Below are 7,649 nucleotides of genomic sequence, written 5' to 3'. Positions count from 1 at the left end.
GGACATCGGATGTCTCCCTCAATTGCTCTCCATCTTGTTTTTTGAGATGAGAACTTTTGCTGTACCTGGAACTTACCAGCTCAACTAAGCTGGTGGCCAGCAAGTGCCAGAGGTCTTGCTGACTCTGCCTCCTCATTGCTGAGGTTACAGGCTTGTGACCCTGCCCCTAAACTTTTTAGGTGGGTGCGGGGATGCAAACTCACGTCTTCACAGTGTACAGCGAGTGCTTTACTGATGGAGCCTTCTCCTCTCCAGCTCAGAGACTGTGTTGGGAAATGTCCAGCAGATTAGTGACACACACTTCTGGGTGTGTCACTAGTGCTTTCCCCAAGGAGGGAAAGCCTGCCCTAAATTGGGCAACACCATGCATAAGGCGGGGAGCTCAGTAGAACAAAGGATAAAGTAAAAGGAATCCCGTTCAAATGGGAAGTTTCCTGGCATGGTGAGCTACCTTGTTCTTGTCACATCTCTTGCTGCCACAATATGCTGCCTCACTGCAGGCCTATAATGATGGAGGGAACATCGGATGGAACATTTTTTTCTTAGAAGTGGCTCTCTCAGAGTTTGTTACTGTGGGAAGTGTGATTCATGCACAAGCAAAGGTGCATACATTGACTAAACTACCAGGAGAAACAAGTCTCCATAGGAAATTATCAGGAATTTATTTCTGCATTTTTAATTTAAAATTATAGTGTGTCGGGGATTTGGGGGCAGGGTAGTGGATGAGTGCATTGTACTACAGCAAGCATGTGGAAGTCAGTAGATAACATTTAAAATTTTCTGTATATGAGTGCTTTGCCTGCATGCATGTGTGTATATCATTTGTATGCCTAGGACCTTGGAGACAAGGAGAGGGCATCAGCTGCCTTGGAACCAGAGTTATAGATGATTGTAAACTACTATGAGAATGCTAGACACTGAGCCCTGGTCCTCTGGAAGAGCAGCCAGTGCTCTTGACCACCAAACCATCATTTTCCCAGCCTCCTCGAGGACAATTTTGTAGAGTCAATGCTCTCCTGCCACCCTATATGGGTTTCAGGGATTGAACTCAGGTTACAGGGTTTATGCAGCCCATGTGTTGGCTCACTGAGCCATCTCACCGGCCCCATTATCAAACTTTAAAATAAGAGTGATCAACATGATCAATAAATTAAATGGAAAGACGGGACATCTCAGAAGAGAAATGGAAATGATGAATATTATAAAGATGAATTCTAGAATTAGAACTAGATTTGGTGACAGATCAGACACAAGAAGAGAAAGAATTAGTAGACTGGATATAGGTCAATAAATGTTCAGACTGAAGGAGGGAGACACTGCAAATAGGAAAAGATAATGTGAGAGATGCACGGAGCACAGGGGAAATGTCTAACTGATATGTAATTGGAGTTTCTAAGTGAAAAGAAAGAGAAAATCAGGAGTAATTGTTGACAGCTTCCAAATCTAAAAAAAAAAAAAAAAAAAAAAAAGCAGATCATAAGATTTATAATTAACTGTGAATCCTAGACAGAAGGAACTCGGAGAAAGCTATATTTGGCCACACGATAGTAAGATTTGTGGAAACTAAGACAAAAAATGTCGAGAGCAGTCAGGATAAAAGATATCACATCTTCCGAGGGCATCTCGGAAGAACAGCTGACTTCCCACAGAAATCATGGAGGAAGGGAGACAATGGGGTGTTGAGGTCTTCAAACTGTTGCTAGAAAGCACAGTCAGTCTAGAAGTCTATCTCCATTCTCCGATGATTCCTCTCCTCCTCCCCTTTCTCCACCCTCCCCCTCTTCCTCGTCTTCTTTCTATTGAGACTGTAGCCCTAGTTGGACTAGAACTCTCTATGTAGACCAGACTGACCTTAAACTCAAGGAGATCTACGTGCTTCTGCCTCCTAAATGATGAGATTAAACACATATCTTTTATTTGATTCATTTTTTTACTCAGATAGTTATGTGATTACTCTTCATCACTTACAAAACTTTCCTCAAATGTCACTGTTTGTTCTTTTAATTTATGTGTGTGTTTGCACGTGTGCACACATGTGTACACTCATGTGTGAATGCATGAACTCTGGTGTTTATATGAAGGCCAGAGACACAGCTTGCGGAAGTTAGTTGTCTTCTTTCATCATGTGAGTCATGGGATTTAACTGAGATTGATGGGCTTGTCACCAAGTACCTCGACTTGCTATCTCGCCTGTCCAAACTCACTATTTTTCTTGAGGACTACTGGAACCCCCTCTTTTGAGTGATAACACTTCATGTCATGCTCCTGATCTCTTTCCTGGGTGACTATTCTCTTCTCTATTCAGTATTAGCCTCAGATATATACTTTATATGTGATATACAGTATATATTTTTGTTGTTTGAGATGGTTTTTCTGTGTAGCCCTGGCTGTCCTGGAATGCTTTGTACATTTATATTTTTGTCTCCTTTGACTTAGATATAAAACGATCAATGTAACTTTCACGTACACACACACACACACACACACACACACACACACACACACACACACACTTCTATGCTTATTAGGAAGGTCTTTCAGAGTCTATAACATGCCATGTCAGCAGAAACAGAAGTTCTACTTTATTGCCTACTTTTATGTGTTTTGATTTTTTCCTTTTTCCCCTTCTTATGACTAAATTTCTTGGGACATAGATCAGCTGTGTGGATAAATGGAGACAGGTCGGCTACTCAGGAGACTGAGACAGGATAATCCCAAGTTCAAGGCCTGTCTGGGCTTTGGAGTGAGTTCAAAGCCAATCTGGGTAACTTAGTGAAACTCCGTCCCCAAACATAAAAAAAAAAAAAAAACATAAGGCAAGCTGTCCTGTGACTCACTGGTAGAGCATTTGCTAAGGTATGTGAGGCCCTGACCGCAATTTCCAGTGCCACAAAACAAACAAGCAAACAAAACCCCACATTAAACTGTCTTATACTAGAGGTGGTTTGTTTGTTCGTAGGTTATGAACAGTCTTCTCACTTCCAACTCTGCTTCTCAGATCTCCATTCCGTCTGATCTTTTTTTCCAGTGTCTTGGAGCCTCCCATTCAGGAACCCTGGAGACACAGATGGCGCTGAGCCTGGGCAGGACAGGGTCTTTCTTTTCCAGTTCTTCTCTGATATATTTCTTCCACAGTACACTGTGCTAAAGGTTTCACTGGGAAGCCCTGAACTACCTACATCAACGCCTGCTTGCCCTGGCTCTGGGGATTGGCAAGATGCTCAGTGTTGCATAGATTTTTATTTCTTCCCGTATTTTGCTGGCACATCAGCTAGCCTCACTATGTTGCCTCCTAGATCCTGTTCTACATATCTTTCTTTTAAAAAGTCCATTACAGGCTTATAGACCAGAAGCCGGGACCTTGGTTCTTTTTCCCATCTTGCAAGATGGCGGGTGAAAAAGCCAAGAAGCCTGACAAAAAAGAGAAAAAACCTGCAGCCAAGAAGAATGGTGATGATGCCACAGGTGCCCCTGCCGCTGATGCAGCCAAAAAGGGTGAGCCTAAGGTTAAAAAGCCGCAGAAGGAGAAGCCGCATTGCAGCCGGAACCCTGTCCTGGTTAGAGGAATTGGCAGGTACTCCCGATCTGCTGTGTATTCCAGAAAGGCCCTGTACAAAAGAAAATTCTCAGCTGCAAATCTAAGGTTGAAAAGAAGAAGAAAAAGGAGAAAGTCCTTGCTACTGTCACCAAACCAGTTGGTGGTGACAAGAATGGTGGCACCCGGGTGGTTAACCTTCGAAAAATGCCCCGGTATTACCCTACTGAAGATGTTCCTCAGAAGCTGCTGAGCCATGGCAAAAAGCCCTTCAGTCAGCAGGCGAGAAAGCTGCAGGCCAGCATCACTCGCGGGAGCGTCCTGATCATCCTCACCCGGCGCCAGAGAAGCAAGAGGGTGGTTTTCCTGAAGCAGCTGGGCAGCGGCTTGCTCCTTGTGACAGGACCTCTTGCCCTCAACAGAGTTCCTCTGCAAAGAACACACTAGGAATGTGTCATCGCCACCTCTACAAAAGTTGATATCAGCCAAGTTAAGAACCCCAAACACCCAACTGATATTTACTTTAAAAAGAAGCAGCTGCGCAAGCCCAGGCACCAGGAGAGCGAGATCTTCGACACAGATTGAGAAATACGAGATTACAGAGCAACGCAAAGCTGATCAGAAAACCGTGGACTATGCAGCATTTGCCAAAGATCAAAGCTGTTCCTCAGATTCAGGGCTACCTGTGGGATGGGATGAATCCTCACAAACTGGTTTTCTAAATTGCTATCAACCTAATTAAACAGCTTCATATGTTTAAAAAAAAGTTCATTACAATTATGTGTGTGTGTGTGAGGGGTGTGTGGGCATATATGCCATGGCACACTGTGGAGGTCTGAGGACATGTTAAGAGTGTTCTTGCTTTCCTTCTACCTTGTGTAGGTTCAGAGATGGAGCTCAGATCATTGGGCTTGGCAACAAAGTGTCTTTACCTGCAAACCCATCTCACTCCCCCGCTACATGGCCTTTTAAAAACACTTGCACTTTGATTGTCTTCAGCCCTTCCTCTTAACACCTTCACAGTACCCCGGTGTGATATTTGATCTCTCTACCTGGTATTTGAAAATCACCTTGAACTCCACACACCTACCAGAAACCACTGCTTTACCGTCTGCAAACTTGCCCTTGGACTCTGGTTTCTTCACAAAAAGTGACAACTTCATCTCTCCAGGTTCTGAAACCCCAGCCATCTTCAACCTGCAGTCCTAGCTCCAGTGTGCTAGCCCAGGCTGGGCAGTCCCAGGACCCTCTCCCACCTGCACTGTCCCTAACTTCTGGCCTGGTCCTGGCTGTGACTCCTGTATATGATCCAACCTGGTATGTTCTCTGGATCCTTGTCCACCCAGGCTGTCTATCCCCAGTCCCCAGATCTAACCTGTTGTTCAGCTTGTGAACTGGCTTAGTCTGGTGAGTGCCTAAGACCCTGTCCCAGCACTCCCATCCCCACTCACAGGCACGGGAGGGTAGTGCAGCTAACATACCAGCCCAAGGAGACCCAGCCATTTATCCCATTTGCATGTTTCCTTAGTTACCACTGACTGGAAACATTCATCCAATTCATCAACACAAGTATCTGAAGGATTGACCTGCCAACTTCCCATATGTGATCTGAAATCCCCAGGCTTGAGCAACAACAAAACTAAAACCAAACCTTCCCTCAAAGAGGTAGCCTAGGATCTCACATTAGACACACACCACCAAAAAAGTCCACACACTGAGGTCACATCACAAAAACACAATAGGAAGGTCAAGACAGTTTTCCCCTACACCTCCCAACCCTCCTCAGTCCCATAGGAATGTGCTCCAATGAAAAGTACCTAGATGGACCCCAGGACACAGAATTTGAAAGAACAACTATACACACGATCTCGTAATTCTTTAAGAATATGGTCATGAGTCTCAAGTGGACAAGAAGAAACCCCTGAGTCAAGTCCAAAAAAGAAAAAACATACAGCCAAGTGAAACAGCGATGCACACAGTTTGGTATCTTAAAACTGAATTCAGAGCCGAGCAGTGGTGGTGCATGCCTTTTGTCCCAGCACTTGGGGGGCAGAGGTAGGTATATCTTTGTGAGTTTGAGGCCAGGTTGATCTATAGCATGAGTTATGGGACAGGCTTGAGTCTGTGTCCTGAGAGTGGCTGGGTAACCCGTGGTTCTACTCATTCACGCTGCCTCACTCCAGCCATCTGTCCTCGACAGTTCCTCCATGAAGAGGCCCCTGCTGCTGCTTTCTCTGTGCTGAGAAGGGTTCCCCTCCCAGTGACCCGGAAGCCTCTTCTTCCACTCTCTCCTGAGTCTACCTGGATGCTTCTAACGTAGAAGTCAATGGTTCTCCGCCAAACTCTGTAGCTCTCTCAGCTCTTTCCTTTTCTGTTGTCAGACCAAAGCATCCCACAATGGTTTGTCTCCCCCAGGATGTACAGAAGTTCTGTGAACCCAGAAACATGCCTGCCACACACAACTAGAGGAACTGCAATAGTCATCCATGCAGTGAATGATGGACAGCTGATGGGAGATGTCATTCTGCAAATATGTGTCTCTTATTGGTTAATGAACAAAGCACTGTTGGCCAATAGGAAAGGAAGATAGGAGGGACTAGGAGAAAGGAGGAGAGAGGAAGTAGGAAGGAGTCAGCATGTAGAGATTGGAGAGAGCAGCCGCCGGCCCCACTCTCCAGTAAGATGAGATCACTTAGATTAATACTTAGATTAATAGAAATGGGTTAATACATAAGGCAGAGCTAGCTGATAAGAAACTAGTAACTGGCCAACAGTGTTATATCTAATACAGAGTCTCTGTATGGTAATTGGGGCTGGCGCCGCAATGAGACCAGGCTGTCGGAAAACCTACTCATAACAGACAGCTGCAATAGTCGCCCATGAGTGAATGGTGGACGGCTGCAATAGTCGCCCATGCAGTGAATGGTGGACGGCTGCAATAGTCGCCCATGCAGTGAATGGTGGATGGCTGCAATAGTCGCCCATGAGTGAAGGGTGGACAGCTGCTTCCTCCTTGTCACATCTTTTTGTCCTCTAAATTCCTGGGAACCAAGCTGTCAAGATGGCCCAGTGGGTAGAGGTGCTTGTCACCAAGGCCGGTGACCTCAGTTCAATCCTAAGAGACCACGTGGTGGAAGGGGAGAACCAGCTTCCCAGAGTTGTCATCGCATGTCACATATGCCATGACACAACACCTCCAAAAGAAAGAAAGGAATGTAAATTCCCTGTAGCCTTCCCGCATCCACAGTCACACCAGTCGAAAGGAAAGCCTGGTTCACACCTTCCCTTTCCTCCCCTGACTACTGCAGCTGTTCATTAATCCACCCCACCTCCAGCTCCCATCTATCCAGACTCCTGCCATAGCCGCTTAAGACATTAATTTTGATTACCCCCCTATAAAAGTAAAATGCATTTTTAATGGAAAATACAGACGGACACAAATACGAACAGAAGGGGAAAATCTACCCATATCCCGACAGTCTACCCTATCCCCACAGTTATAATCTAGAGATAAACATGCCCCCCTCCATTTCTCCCCACCCCCAAGTGGCAACAGAATCCAAGGTCAGGAACATGCCAGACAAGCTCTCTGTCACTGAGCCACACACCCAGCTGTGTTTTCTATACGTAGCTGTGCCTTTATTGACTCGCCAGCTGAAGCCATACTTTGAAAAAACAAAAAAAGACTACATGATGGCAGCTGGTGCTTCCGTTTGCTCTGCAACTCTAAACATGTTATTTAACTTTAATTTTTTAGGATGATGCCAGGAACAGAACCCAGGGTTATGCATGCTAAGTGATAGCACTGAGCTGGATCCTCAGCCCTATTGGGTCTTGTATGTAGTGGTGTGAGGAGGATGGAGTGCACATGCATGTGTGTGCAGAAATTAGAGACAACTTGGGTATGGCTCCTCAGGAACTGTCTGCCTTATTGTTGAGACAAGGCTTCTCACTGGCTGGGAATTTGCCAAGTAAACTAACCTGGCTGGCCCAAATAAATCCCAGGAATTCAGAGATTCATCTGTCTGTGACGCCCCAGAGTTAGGGTGTAGGCATGCATGGCTTTTTTTTTTTTTTTTTTTTTTTTTAATGTGGATTCTGAGATTCAAACCCA

At 45.3% G+C, this 7,649-nt stretch overlaps 1 pseudogene; it reads left to right on the top strand.

The window, feature by feature from the left end:
* Window positions 1-3,376: 3,376 nt before the first annotated feature.
* Window positions 3,377-4,295, top strand: LOC127225389 (60S ribosomal protein L6-like; annotated as a pseudogene).
* The last annotated feature ends 3,354 nt before the right edge of the window (window positions 4,296-7,649 follow it).

Source organism: Phodopus roborovskii, unplaced genomic scaffold (assembly GCF_943737965.1).
Source record: "Phodopus roborovskii unplaced genomic scaffold, PHOROB, whole genome shotgun sequence".
Classification (NCBI taxonomy): domain Eukaryota; kingdom Metazoa; phylum Chordata; class Mammalia; order Rodentia; family Cricetidae; genus Phodopus; species Phodopus roborovskii.
This window is presented reverse-complemented; position numbering and strand designations above follow the sequence as displayed.